This window comes from Alligator sinensis, unplaced genomic scaffold (genome assembly GCF_000455745.1).
Source record: "Alligator sinensis unplaced genomic scaffold, ASM45574v1 scaffold1039_1, whole genome shotgun sequence".
In the NCBI taxonomy this organism is placed as follows: Eukaryota; Metazoa; Chordata; order Crocodylia; family Alligatoridae; genus Alligator; species Alligator sinensis.
In genome coordinates this window covers 323476-339065 of record NW_005843127.1, presented here as the reverse complement: position 1 = coordinate 339065, position 15590 = coordinate 323476, and the positions used below count along the sequence as shown (strand labels likewise).

At 47.0% G+C, this 15590-nt stretch overlaps 1 pseudogene; it reads right to left on the bottom strand.

The window, feature by feature from the left end:
- LOC112548355 overlaps positions 1–15590 on the bottom strand; it is a 25509-nt pseudogene that overhangs the window by 2107 nt on the left and 7812 nt on the right.

Below are 15590 nucleotides of genomic sequence, written 5' to 3'. Positions count from 1 at the left end.
GGCCCAAAGGAGGCAGGGACCACACTCAAGACACTGCTCACGGCACAGATCAAAGACAGGGGCAGCCTGAAAAAGTCTGAGGACCTTTACAGTAGCTGTGATGCTCAGAGTGCTCTTCCCGAGAAGTGTAACTCACCTGCAGTAGCACCATATGGCAGCAGCAACCTTACAACTGATTGCTGCCAAGGGGAGGGTCTGAGGTTATGTTGCTGAATCAGTGGTTACAGCATGTCCCCTAGAGCTGTGGCATGTGGTTTCCTACAAACCCAGAACCCAGCATCACTGCATTCTTCTTCTGCCCTCGCTGTTTTTCTTCACTACTCACAGAGAACCGTCTGCTGACAAACTCCCAGAAGGGGGCATTTGGTGCACTGAAATCTCATGAGAGGGGGTCTGAGGATGGGCAGGGGGAAGCTGAGCCATAACTTGCACTCATCTGGGGACAAATAAAATGTAAGAGGAACTTCAGAAACTGTAAAACACTGGGTGTTCTTAGATTGGCTCTTTTCTTAGGGTCCCATTGCTCTAGTGACCCCAAATTTGGTGCACTATCATGCTTAACAAAGCAACCAGGGACAGCAGTGCTTGAGATGCTGAGTAAGTCCACTTGTTTGTTGTACAGAGCTTATGAAAGCCAGCCTTTCCAGGCAAAGTGATTCCAGCCTTCAGCTACTGAAAGGCTCTCCCTTCCTCTCTCAAGCCTGTCACCTCTTTCACCATCTAATTTGCTCTCCTGTACTAGCAGATACTCCCATGAAGGATGCTCTCCATGTAAAAAAATCACATGGAGAACCTGGTGAATGTAAATCATCCAATGCACCTTCAATTGGCCTGGGTTACCAGTTGGAGATGCCAGGTTGGTAACTCCAGTGCAAGGTTAATGGTGCCAATCCAGCCCAAAGGCACATGCACAGAAAGGAAAGACTGAGTCAATAGGCTAGCACCTCTGACTGCACATCAGCAGCAGGGTCTTGAAGTCCCTACAAGTAGCCATGCCCAAGATTTACAGTAACAACTGGCCACTTTGGGGATCCAGCTTGAAACAGTATAATTAATTATTGGAATCACATTGCAAGTTCTATGAAATATGGTCCTTTGCTTAACGCTTTGGCCCCTTAATTTATATGATTCTAAGAGAAGCAAGGATTCTTTGGGAGTGATGGATCTTATTGGCCCAACTGCATGGTTGGAAAGAAGTTAGAAAGCTTTTGAATGCAGGACATTCATTAGGACTTGCATTTGAAAGCAGTTCTAACTTTATTCCAGTCATGCAGTTGGACCAATGTAAGATCTAACTCCCCAAACTTCCATAACCCTTGCATAATTCTTGAACCGTGGTGGCTACAACATCACTCTAACATTACCACGATTATAGAGAATTCTGGCTATCATGAACAAGCAAGCAAGCTTTTATTCTTTGGGGTTGTGGAGGAGAGTCTGAATCCAAAAAAAGCTACTCTGGCCTGAGGGCTTGGAAAGCAAAAGGCAAAGAAACAGACTGCAAAAGTTGCAATTTATTGAAATCTCATGATTTTTGCCAAACTCAATATTGTGAACACCTGATTTTTTCTGGATTACCTGGAGCACTCTCTTTCTGGGCACCTAGAGTCTTCAAACATGTGTCACTATGGGACCACTTCAGTGGCTCTGGAAGTGAGTAGGCATCCTTTAATTGATTTCTAGATCAGTTCTGAAGGTAGAACAGTTACAGAAGATGTATTGCTAACTTTCATGATTTTTGGCTTTCTTCTTAAAGTCTATACTTTGGGAATGTGAAAAACCTAGCTTGTTCTTTTATATATATTTATAAATATATATAAAAGAAAGAGCTTAAGTTTTTTCACATTCCCGAAGCACAGACATTAAGGACAATGCCAAAAATCATGAGAGTTGGGAACACTACAGAAGGAATGAGAGGCTCATGTGTGGTCTCTTCATTTGGGATATCTGATTAGGTTGTTTTTAGTCCTCAAAAGAACAGAAACACGGGCTGGGGAACAGATCAAGAGAGAGATCCTATATTGCCTCTAGTTTCACTTAGTCCCACTTGCACAGTTAAAGTCTGCACACCCTCACAAGTGATTGCATTTCACTCTGTGCAAAACCCACAAAAGAGCTAGCTTTTTCTCACCTGCCTCAGATCACTGTGATCCAATTTCAGCTGTGGGCAGTGGTGGCTGTGCCACACACCTTTTGTGTAACAGCCTATTAGTTTGGGCACCTGTTCTTGAAATTGGAGGCCAAGGCTTTAACTTCCTCTGCACCTTACAGGGATTTGAGGCTAGCTGGTTGGGCTGGAACAGTTACAGCTGCACTAGGAGCAACAGAAGAAGCTCGGTACAGACAAATGTAAGTGGAATAGACTGCCCCGGGGAAGTGCTGGGATCTCCTTCATTGGAGGTTTTGAAGTGGAGGCTGGATAAGTATTAGATAGGGATAATTATGGAGTAACATTCATGCATTCATGCAGGCAGTTGGACCAGATGACCTTGAATGACTGTGACATCCCTTCCAATGTGACAATATAACATAAGAACATAACAAGTGCCATAGTGGTTTAGACCAATGGTCCATCTAGCCCAACATCCTGTCTCTGACAGTGGCAGTAGTAGGTGCTATACAGGAAAAGCATTGAAGCAGACACGTCTAGATTGATCTGTCCCCTATTCAATAACCTATCTGGCATGTATTGGGCTAAAGATGCCAGAAGAAACATCTCCAATCATTAAGTTCAATAGCCATCAATCACCCGTGAATTTCTCGAGTCTCTTTTTGAAGCTGGCAATTGTATCTGCCTCCACCTGGCAATGAAGTTAACTCCACATTTATAAAAAAGTATTTAGTTGTAAACTTGTTGCCTACTCATTTTAGCAGGCATCACTTTCTTCTATGGGTTCAGATTCTTCTGAGACTGAGGTGAGACCTCACTGTGATGCAAATGCCCTCCTACTGCTTTTGGGCAAGGTGTCAGGAAGAAAGCCAAAGGCTGAATAAGTTCAGCCTGTGGCATGATGTACCTAGCCATGGATAGGATATAAAAATAGCACTTCAACCAGACTGAAGCAGAAGTCCACCCCTGCAGTGGGAGGCCTGGTATGTGGGCATGCCACATATAGACATAGTCACGTTAGAAGGAGAACAGGCTATGGGTCATGATGTTTTCCTCTCCTGTGGGCACAAACTTAGTTTTTCAATAAAAACGAAGCCTGTGGGTAATTTTCTGGCTTCATGTGATGGGTCAAAGGAGAGAGAAGAGGCCTGAGGGATTGAAGGGATTAAAAAGGAGTTGGATATTCTGGGGATAGAAGTGGAAGGAAGGGAAATGCTTTAGGTGGCATGGGGAACAGGGTTGCATGTTCAGTAACTAACCCCAGCCTGTCAGGCCTATGAGCCTGGCTTTCTCTGAAGCAGTCTCCTCATGTGCCTCCTTGTTCCTCAGTGTGTAGATCAGGGGGTTCAGCATTGGGGTGACCATTGTGTAGAACAGGGAGACTATCTTGCCCTGACCCTTGGAGGGAGGCTGCAGGTATGCGTAAATGCCGGGGCCATAGAAGAGTGACACCACAGCCAGGTGGGAGGTGCAGGTGCTGAAAGCCTTGTGCCTGGCCTCAGCTAAGTGAATCCTCATCACAGCAGCACCAATGTAGCCGTAGGAGACCAGGATGAGGCTCACAGGCACCACCAGGACAAACACACTTACAGACTAGAGCGCAGCCTCATTTATGGATGTGTCAACACAGGACAACTTGAGCAGTGTGGGCACCTCACAGAAGATGTGATCAATATGGTTCTGGCCACACCGGGGCACCTGCAGAGTTGGCAAGGTATTTGCCAGTGAAGCCACCAGACCACTGAGCCAGGACCCGGCAGCCATGAACAGACAGAGGCAATGGCTCATAATTGCTGCATAGCGCAGGGGCCGGCAGACAGCAGCGTAGCGGTCATAGGCCATGACTGCCAGCAGGAAGCACTCTGTACAGCCCAGGCTGAGAGAGATATAGAGCTGGACCACGCACCTACCCCAGGAGATGGCCTTGCGTGTACTGAGGAAGTTCACCAGCATCTGGGGGCCAAGGTTGGTGGTGTAGCAGATGTTGAGGAGGGAGAGGTTGCTGAGGAAGAAGTACATGGGAGTGTGGAGATGGGGGTCCAACCAGGAGATGACAGTGATGGTGACATTCCCAAGCAGTGTCATCATGTAGCCTATGGAAAGACGCACAAACAGCAGCAGCTCCAACTGTGGTTGATCAGACATCCCCAGCAGGATGAATCCCTCAGTAGTACTCTGGTTTCCTTCATGCTGATTCTCCCATGCTGCTTCGCTATGCAACACCTGTAGGTACAGAAATAGGAAGGGTGACAAAGACCCTTCAGGCAGGAGGTTGGTGATAACAGATATCAGAGTGTGACTGGCAGTGTCTGGTGCACGTGAATCCTGGAGGGCTGTGTAGCTTAGTGAGAAGAGAGTAGCTACACTCCCAGTGAGTGGTTCTGGAAAAGGCTGCAAGAGTGGGATTGTGAGCACTGGTAGAATCCATGACTAGGAAACAGTGGCAATGTAAGCGATTACGTGAGAATGTCTACAATGGAGCTGTCCAACTTGTGGCTTGTTTACTGCCTGTGGCCTACAAGGGCCATGCAGTGAGCACTTCTCCTTACAGGGCCGCACAATGAGCACTTCTGCTTTGGCCTCAGAGTTTGCAACCGCTCGGCTGTCAACTGTGTGCTTTAGCACTCATGCCACCCCAGTCCCAGGTGAACCTGTGATCTACAGGAGAAGGGGTTCTTTCATTCTAGTATAAAGGTCTGGATTTTATTAGCCTGGAAATAAAGCAAAGAGGAAAAAGAATCACAGCCTTTTGCCACGTTACTGTATTGGTGTATAATCCATGGCTACATGGCTACAGTTGTTCCCCAGAGGATGTGGATATTAACTATGGGTAACTTAGAAATTATAGTGGTCAAACAGGGAGAATGGAACTGAAGCTGGTATGTATGAGAAGTAAAGATCTACAAAAGCTAGTGAAACTTGACATGGTGCTTGAAGTGCGTTTCAAGTATGGGTGAAAGTGCATCATCTCTCTTGCCAAGCTTCCTAGGGATGTAGTGTTCTTATGGGATATGCTGAGAGATGGGAGTAGAGAGCAAACTGCTGTGGCCCTGTCAGGTTTGATCAGATCAGCAAAGCAAGGAGTGTGCAGGTCAAAGAACTTGGACCATAGTTTGGGTCTGTACAATTACATTAGTAAAAACAACGTCTATTTGCATCATTCTATTTCTAAAGCAATGGTAGATCTTTAACCTATATATGAATTCTTCTATAGCTGGATACACAATGGTATTCTTTATTTACTAGCAATATTCATACTTTGAGAATTGAATTATATTTGCTTTTGCTTTTGTTTCATTGGAGGACTCATTCTGCTGAGAACAGGGACTTTCTAAACATACCCCTAAAGTCCCTATATTTCCTTTGGGGATCAACAGCTATCGGCATGCACAGATCTAGCACTCATCACGTTCTAGCTCAGTCCATTCTGCTCAGTTCTAGCTTTTGAGTTTTCCTCCATCCTCACATCCTGTCTCATTTGTCTTCCCCCCAGTCTCTCCATACCGAGCTATCAAATGAGGCAGAGAGTCCCACAAATATATTAAAATCCTAGGAGACAGCATAGGGAGCTACTGAAGATTTTATACTCCCAAACACATTTCAGATACACACAGGAAGGGAGCAGAGAAGGAGAGGAGAAATCTAAGTGAGGACCCAGGTAGGCTGAAAGATAAAATGAGTTTTGTCCAGCTGCTGCATGACTTCTCTGTTCTTTTGAAATTCAAGAAAAATGAAAACATGGATGGGAGAAAACCTGAAATACAGAAATTCCCCATCAACATCTTTGATAAGTGTTAATAAACAAGCTACCTGGATTATTCATAAAACTTTCTAAGAAACCAGGGCATGTGAGGTGTGTGACTGGAGCAGTGCCAAGGAAACCATCACTTTCATACAACTCTTGCAAGCCAGGAAGCAAGAGTGGTTTTGGTCACTGCTGCCTGGCTGACTTTTCTCAGGTGAAGTGATGGCCTTGTGAGAGGCAAGAAAGAGAAGGGTGAGTGACAGAGAAAGTTGGAAAACGATGGTCTGGGAGGGTGGTTTTGTGACTTATACCAGGGTGATGATTCAAGAGATTTACATTCTGTTCCCCATCCTGCTGGTATCTAGGCAGTGTTTTTCTTTCTTTGAGTATATCTATTATCCTTGTATAAAACTAGAATAAAAATTATTTTCCCTCTCCATTGTGCTCTTTATCTACTTAAATTGGGGCATCTAGATTGTTAGGTGCTTTTCTCTCTCCAGGCCTGTATGTGCAGCATCTGGAAATATGTGGCCTTGTCTTAACTAAATTCAGGATTGTCTGTCCCTAGCTGTCTGTGCCATTGGTGACACATAGGCTGTGCCCTTCCTGGAAGTGCCAGCTACAAAACCGCACTTCCAGACTTGACTATCAGCTGCTGGGGCCCCCTGCCCAGTTGGCAATCCTCCATTGGGATGGGACCCCCTCCCCTGTCAGCGAGCTGGTGCCTCCCCAGACTTGGACACCAATTGCCCATGGTCTGTGCAGAGCTCAGCAAAAAGGGCCCACATCTCAGCTGGGGCAGGGGCTGCTTTTCCCTGAATGCCTCCCACTGTGTGCATGAATAGCACCTGCAATAATAAGCTACAAATCATAGCTTGAACCTCTGAATCTTGTCAGGATACATATTTATTATAACCACCCCACCCTAGGATTTGAAGCAGTGCCGGATTATGAAATGCTGAGGCCCTAAGCTATGTCCAGTTTAAGATACAATAAAAATAATACTTTATTATTCTTACAGAAAGGAAAGTGAAAATATAAATATGAAAGCTTTATATTAGCATATATACAAAGGCAAAGACACAAAAAAAAATATTTTCCGTAATCCACAAAAATGGATTTTCATGAAAATTTAAGATAAATTATTGTTATTTCTGCACAAATCTTTGGACTTAATATGAATAATAATTGTGACAAATATATATATATTTGTCATATTAGAATGAAAACGTCCATATTGAGAGAGTCATTTTCCCATATCTCCTTTATTTACCAACTGATTATTCTAAAAAATGATATTGAATCAGTTTTTTTTTTCTTTTTTAGACACCCCTCATAATCTGAGGCCCTAAACTGTAGTTTAAGTAGTTTAAGCCTAAATCTGGCGCTGGAGCCTGGAAGACATTTCATGCCCAGATCCACCAACTAGACGCTGTACTGGCAATCCTGCACCTACCTGGAATCATCTGAGGTTCTGCACAGCCAGACCAGCGGTGCCATGAGATCCAAGTGCACAGTTGGGACTATCTGTGGCCATTTCCAGTAACAAAACAATCTGTGCTGGGCTTTTCAGTGATCTAATTGCCCAGATCCTGCCACATAGCTCATAGTCAGTCAGTCACATCCATTATCACAATATTAGCCCAAAGAAGTCGGCCAGTTTTTCCCTCCAGTCATTGTGCTCTTCCCACCCCTCACCCCATAGCTATGTTGAACTCTCCCCTGTGTTACTCAGACTCACCTCCATTTCATGCTGTTCTGATTGCCCCAATCTCTCCTGCCTGGACAGTGCCTAATAGTTCAGGTTAGTGGGAAGATCCTGGATTCGTGATCTCTGATCTCCCTCTTGTCAGGGAGATGGTAGCCCTTGGTTGTGGAGCTGAAATGGCTCTGAAGCACCATAGGCAGGGTAAATCTAGCTGTCCTGTCTGCGTGCAGAGGAGCAGAATTGCTTGAAGCTGGCCTTGGAAGTTGGGAGCAACAAGGGCTGCTTCATATCCCAGTGGCTAGGTGGTTTGGAGGAAGGCTCGGTCAGAGAGAAGCACAGCCCCTAAGAACCAGCATCACCCTGGTGTGAGGTCCCCCAGTCCCAGTATCAAAACTTCATTTTGAGTAAGGGACTTGGAGACGATGCAGACCTTTTCTTCAGTTCACTGCTGCCAGGCAGGCATGTCCTAAGTCTGTCTCCACTGGATCAGCCTTCGCAGAGCCCACTGATATTGTTGATGGGAGAATTAGAAATGCCAGCTGTGCCCAGGACAGTGTGCATGTGAGAGAGGGAGAGATGAAGAAGGATGGAGAGAAACAACCTCAGCTGTAAGGAGGCAATGGCTGCATAGCTACCAGTCAGGGAATCTGGAGAAGCAGAAACAAAGGGAGGGTTTGGGAGATTGATATGTGACGGGCTGTCTGGCAGTGACCTAGCCCAGGGGTTTTGAAAGGGCAAAAGATGATTGGAGGACTTGGGATTCCCTCTCCTCACCAATCTGGTAATGTTTTGGCCCAGGGATTTTGAAGGGGTAAAAGATGATTGGAGGACTTGGGATTCCCTTTCCTCACCAATCAGGCCCCAGAGACTCACCCCTCATGTCCCCTGATTGGCCCCTTGGGTCACCTGGAGGGGGATAAAAGGGGCAGCACGGCTGACTCAGGGAAGAGACCAGCAAGGGACCATGAGGAAGGAGCTTTGAAGAGCTGGCAAGAGCTGAGCCAGCGGGGCGGAAGCAGTTGCCCCAGAAGAGCCTGAAGGAGCAGGACCTGCAGGCAGCAGTGGGACCCCAGTTGTGTTCCTTAACTAAGTTCTCGGGTGGAGAAGAGCATGGAGGGAAGCTGTAGGTTCAAGTGGGGTTCGGCACTTGGCTGGGAGCAGGCCTGGAGCCCGGGGGAGCTGCATCCCAAACACAGCATGAGACTCCTGCAACAGCGGGACCCCCCGAGGGAGCGCCGGGGAAGTGACCTCTCACCCACGGGCCTTTCCCACATGGGGACACAGTGCTGTGTGGAGCATATGGGTCCTGCCCCACCACAGGCTCCCCCTGGTTCCAGGTCTCTTTTCCTAGCACTGAGGCCTGCCTTGAGGCTTGTTAAATTAACCCAGGCCACACAGCATGTGGAGAGCTGTCAGGCTCTGTCCTTTTTACATAGGAGAGGAAGGGCAAGGTGGGGAGGGGGGTGTGGGAAAACAGTGGCAATAACCAGTGGCCCCTTTTGCTGAGGGCACCAAATACACCCACCAGCACAGTGGTGGCTGACCGCACACCGCTATTGGCATGGTGGGAGCTGGCGCTATTCTGTGTGTCACTGCCACCATGGGTGATGAGCTGCTCTGCTGTCTCTTGTCTTTACATGGCTATGAGATGAGCTGGGAAAGTTGTTAGCCTGTTTCCCTGTCCTGAGGGCAGGGCTGAAAACAATGTGTAGCTCTTTTCATTGCTCAACTATCCTCTTTGATCAATGTGTACGTTAATACTGGGGTTTGACAGTTCATGTGTTGGTCATATGACACTAACCTGTCTGCCACTGCAGCTCCCTTTGCCAACCAGGCTGGAAACCAGGAAAAGTGCTCTGAAGTGTTCAAACCAAGCAGTTAGTTTCAGCCAGACAAAGGATTTGCATCTAGAGCAGTGTATTTAGTTCTGGGGTTCACATTTTAAAAAGGACATGGAAAAGTTATTAGTGGTCTTGTAGATGTTTTGGGGTTTAATCCTCATTAAATTAAAGAGGTTTATAACATTTAAAATTGTTTATTTTAAAACATCGTGTCAGTGTTTGCATGTGCTCGGCTTTACATTGAATTAAGCCTGGTGTGCAATTCCCAGTAAATTCCAGCAGGGGGAGCCACATACCAATCCAGCCCCTGCTGTCTTCAGTACTGAATTACAGCAGGGGGTGGCATTTAAATCACTAATCCCCTCCCTCACTTCCAAAAAGCCCCCGAAAAACTCCTTCCCCCAAGCCAGAGATCCCAATGGTAAGCCACGGTCATCACCTCTACCACCTACCCCCAAACCTCATGGACTTCCACGCCAACCCACCTATGAACAAAACATGCCACATCTGGACTAAACTGTATTATCAATTTTAACCTTTACTGTGAATTTTAACTTTGTAACCTTTGTTTCTACTTTTTAAAAATTCCATAACACATCACAAGATTTGTTGAAAATAAAGCTCCTCAGTATAAAAATACAGTATGTATAAAAATAAAATGACAGTATAAAAAGTTAAAATAAATGTAAAAACACAGCATTTTTCCTGTGTAAAATTAATTATTACATAAATAAACTCCAGTAAGAAAATAAATAAATAACTATTAAGACTTGTATTACTTTACTATATTCCTATTAACACTATTAACACTATTTACATACTATTTACATTCTATAACTATAGGCCAGGAAGACCTGGTAGCACCCAGGCTCGCAGATGAGCCTGTAGTGGCAAGAGAGATGGGTAAGTCTCCTGTAGAGTGGGGCCCTGAGCCTTGGGGAGCTATTTAGGAAGCTTCCAGGCTCAGGGACAGGGCTCAGAGCCCTGATCCCATAGACAGGCTTGGAGGACCAAGGTGTGGGCTTGGAGCCCAGAAGGGGCTTGGAGTCCTGAGTGGAGAGAGGGCTTGGACCCTCAAGATTGGACAACAGGGTTTGGGGCCCTGAGAGAGGAGCTGGGGCCCTGAGATTGGATAGGGCTTGGAGCCCAGTGTTGGTAGGGGCTGGGAGCCCAAGTGAGATAAGTAGGCTGAGTGTTAGGCCACGGGACATCTGCGAGGCATGGGGTATGATAAGGGAAGGTTGGAATTGTATGTATAGACCCTTGTCATCAGGGCAGATAAATGGGCAGCCTCGCGCCTGAGTAACATCATTGTAATTATTAACATCAAGGCTTGGCAGACAAGGAGGCAGGCTGGTAGCCCTAAAACAAGTGGGCAGGCCCACATTTTCAGACTGGCCTCGGGATGCCCACTTGTTACAGGGAGATGCTTCTTTCTAAAATAGATTTTGCAAGGCAAGGGCTTAGTATGAGCTGGCAGGGGTGGACAGTTTCATGATGGCCATGGCCACCCTCTTGTTTGGAGTGATGGCCTGACATGTGGCAGTGTCCTGCCTCACTATTTTTGGCCCCAGCAATGAGAAGTTGTGATTAAATGTCTCCCTGGTCATTCAGAACATCTCGAGCCATTGTTGATCATTCCAAGTGGTCAGTATGATTCGCTCCCACCAGTCCAAACTGCTTGCATGGGCCCAGACCCTGCAGTTGCTGTTCCTTATGTTGATCCACAGAGCCCTGTCAGCCTCCAGTTCTGCTTCTTCCTCTTGGCTATCCCACTGCACCGCACAGCTAAATGCCTTTCTTCGCAAGGCACATTTACGCACTGGCATCTCATCGCAACAGTTTATCATGCTATCAACATAGCATACATTGCGATCATGAACTGCACATCTATGCTATGCAGTAAATCCAAGACCAGCAGCAGGAGAATCAACTCCATTTTGTCCTCCTCACCCATGTCATCCTCCTCATGCATTTCATCTGGAATCTCCATTTGGTCCTCCTCACTTACCGCATCTGGATTCCACAAAGCCAGGTTGTTTGCCAGTATGTAGCAGGGCTGCTGTTCAGCACACAGCATCACCAAGGTTCACGGGGTGGGGACTCTGAATAGGAATGGGAGATGAATACAATCAATTAACATTGAAAGTGACTTCCTAACTGCATGTCAATGATTACCCCGGTCAGGTGTCCATGCGCTTGGTGTTAGTGCAGCAGAGCCTTTGCCCTTTACCGTGGTGCGTGGGTGTGGGGAAGGTGATGTACTGCCTGTCCACTTGGATAGATACTGTCTTTTACCTGATCAATCAGTAGGCACACCTGAGGAGCATCTCCACAGAAAGGAGCCCTGCCCCGCAATAACACCTTTTTGCAAACAGCCATCTCCACAGAAAAGCGTTCGGTCGGTCCTGCAACTCCACAGGTTTGAAAGAAGCATCTCCCCAGAAAACAGGCTTGCCCTGCAAGCACCCAGGATTAGAAAGAAGCTTCTTCCCAAGAAAGCAAGCCATGCCCTGTAAGAACCTGATGTTGAAAAAAACCTCTCCCCTTAAAACAGCTGTGTCCTGCAATAACCCTGGTTCAAAAAAAAAACTCCTCTCCCCTTAAAACAGTCCTGCCCCGCAATAACTCTGGTTTGAAAGAAACATCTGCCCAGAAAAGAGCCCTGCCCTGCACCAGCCCAGGTTTGAAACAGGGGTGTGTGATGCACAGCACTATGTCTCAAAGGTTACCATTAACACCTCAAGACCTAAGGCAGGCATTGGGGCACCAGAACCATCAAGTCCTCTCCCAACAAATGTCTGTACTCGACCCCGACCTGGTTTTGGAATGGGGCTTTATTAATACCCATGCTACATTTGTACTGCTGGCTGAGCATTGCAGCCTCCTGTGATCCATTCTCCTCCCTTAACCTGCTAGATTGAATTCTGCCCCCCGCCCCCATCTCCCAGATATTATTCAATTATTCATTGTGAAAAAAGTTTTGACAGTCAAGGGTGCAATGCACTATGATCACAGCATAGCTGAGCACTTCATTCAGTGGCACAGTGAGGGTAGGAGAAGTTTTGCCAGTAGGAACTGCTGCCAGCCACAGGCACACTGATCAGATTGGCAGTGAGATGTTATCTAGCTAACTGCACAGACAGTGGGGTCCAATTTGTGCCAGGCTACACCTATCACCATTGCTTTATTCGTAAACAGTGCTTGATTGATTGCCTGGACTGCCATTTCTGAGACACAGTTGACATCTTCACAGTATGAGTATGTGGGATTTTCAAAAAGTTTCATTCAAGACATATCTATATAACAGCCCCCAAAGTTTGCCAGCCACCTTTTCATGACTCCGTTGTTGTCAGGATACCTTGTTCTTGACAACTGTTTGGGCACTAACAGCTTCCCGATGTCTCAGAAAAACAAGTCCAGTATGCAGGTGATAGAGCAGGAGGCAGATACATCTATCAACCATGGTCCCAACTGAACCCAGGAGGAACTGAAGGACTTAATCAACATTTGGTCAGAGGAAAAGATCCCGGAGTAGCTGGAAAGTAGGAGGAATAAGCCAGTGTATACCTCAATAGCAAAAGAAATGAAGGCACAAGCAGGACTGGACACAGTGCCAGAGCAAGATCAATCCCCTTGTAAGTATTGGAGAATGGGCATTATATCCATTATAGTCACTTTGGCAGGCACTGTTTCAGTGCCATTGGGTTGAATGTGCTGGGGGAGTTGTGCATGTAGCATGGGAGGTGGGTCACCATCCTTTTTTAATGTTTGGAGAAAGATATTTCACCACACCATGAACACTTTGTCTCCCTATTCCTTGTATCAGCTACCATGCCTGATACTAGCCAGGAATGTCTGTCCGAACCTCAGACTCCAGCTCACACTGGAGTGGAGTGCACACAGGAATACCACCACAGCCAGTGACGCTTCAGAGAGATCATGATGGAGGCTTTGGTGGAGGCAGCACAAACACAAGTAGCCACCGTGGATGACTGGTGGGACGAAGTCTGGGAGGTTCTTCAGGCGGAAAATGCCCGGGAGAATCGAAGTGTGAACAGCACCATAGAATTCAGGAAGCAGCTCCTAGACCGCAAAAGGCCACTCAGTGATGTGAGAATCTGCAGGAGACATGTGCATTGATTAAGGACCATGTCCTTCAGTGTGTGAACAAGTCCACCATTCATAAGCAGGTCCCTCCCCCTGGAAAGTGTACAGTAGCTCCACTCGGTTTGCCTCTGTTGAGGAGGTAGCCAGGAATATTACATCTGAGCCTGTCCCTTCACTCACATTGCAGTCAACTGAGGGGTACCCTGACGCCAGCAGGGCCAGGAGAGCACCACTGCAGTTCAGAGAGCAAGGGGAGGTCAGACAGGGGATGTACAGGTGGGAAAGAAAGCCAAGTAATCAACTCTACTGCAAGTTACTGCTACAGATTTCTTAGAAAAGAAAGTCAATTGATGGGAGAAGGGACCCTATTTGTTTCTACTAGGTCTTATTTCAGTAATTTCTTGGCTTCCACTACTTATGTTTGTGTTCCTTGTTAAGTTCTCAGGTGGAATAAAGCTGTATTTTCCCTTGTCTGTCAGCTTTCTTTATTGGGAAGGAGCAAAAATGCCTGCATCTGGATGTGTGGAAGGTGGGGGCAGGGGCAAAGAGAGGGAGGGAGGGAAGAAAGAAAAGCCAAGCATTCTTTGGCTAGCCTCAGATCCAGTGGGTAGGGTTGGAATGGGGGAAGGAGGAAGACCAGGGATAAGTTGTTAACAAGCCCCTCTCAGCTTCTCCTGCTCCAGGGAGAACAAAGAAAGGGAACTTGCCCTAAGTAGGTGATAATTGACCTCTTTGAAATGTAAAGAGTGGCTGGGTAATACCCCGCATTGACAAGGAAAGGCCCATCCCTGAAAACATTGGCAAGCGGCAATCCTTGGATAGGACAGTTGACCTAGACACTTCTTCTATATATTTTCCTTAGTTAACATAATTTCTATATGGGGTATGCATGTATAACCTTGACAGACAAGGTTCCTTGGGTGAATTTGATATCTTTTATTAGACCAGTAGTTGGAACTATAAAAGATATCAAATTCACCCAAGGAACCTTGTCTGCCTATGTCCTTAGACCAACACGGCTACAACCTAAACCCCTGTATAACCTTGAGGTGTTCTGTACCCTGAGCTGTACTGTACTCCGCATGCAGATGTTGACTCTGGAGAGCCAAGAGACAGAAGCCTTTTCTGAAACTTTGCAGTATTTCACACTTTGTGAAACTTTGCAACATTTCTCAGATAAGACGTTCAGCAATTTTTGCAGTTCCCTGCCTTTCCTCAGATCACGGCTTGACTGTGCATGGTAGTGCACAGTGACAATGGTAAGTCAAGTGGCTATAAACGGTAGTCAGGAGGCTGCTGTAGGCCAGCAAGCAAACTCCCCCTCTCCCCTACCTCCCGCTATGTCCGCTGTGACCAGTCTCCCACTGGTTGCCGGCTAGCAGCAGGCAACTGTGGCTGCCACCCCAAACACTTTCCTCCTATCTTGCTGTCTACCCATGCAGGAAAACCACTCTGTTGCACTGCTGCACACCCCTTGGCACCCGGGGTCATGTTACGCAGGGCTGCAGGACAACTGTTGTGAGGGTCCTGCCGAGTAGACACCACACCCTGTGTGGTGCTCTCCGGGGAGGTGACCCATAGACAGCCCCCACCCCAACAGTAATGGGCACAGAACATGCCACTGTTGCATGTGCCCTGGGCCATGTGCAATGAGCTCTTTGTGCAGGCTGAAGGTCACCCTAGCCACTATGCCCTGCTGTTGCTGATCCTGCTGGTGCCCTGTGCATATCTGCAGTAGTGGTTTGGGACACTTAGATAAGATGGTGTGGTGGGCAACACACAACCTCCACCGATGGCTAGACGGATACCTGTCACAGCACTACACAACCCTAAGCCCCAATGCCAAGGACAACATTGCCACAGGAATTGATGCCTTGCTTGGCATGTGAGCGGCATGCTCACTCCCGCACAGTTCTGGGAAAGTGAAAGGGGATGACAAATAAAATGTTGTGTTAACCTTATCATGCCTGTGTCTGTGTGCTGTGCAGAAGTCTTCTGAGGTGGTGGGACCAAGGGGCCAGGGCGGTGCTGTCGTGTCACTGTACCTACCCTGTAGTAAAGCTCAGTGTGTGCATT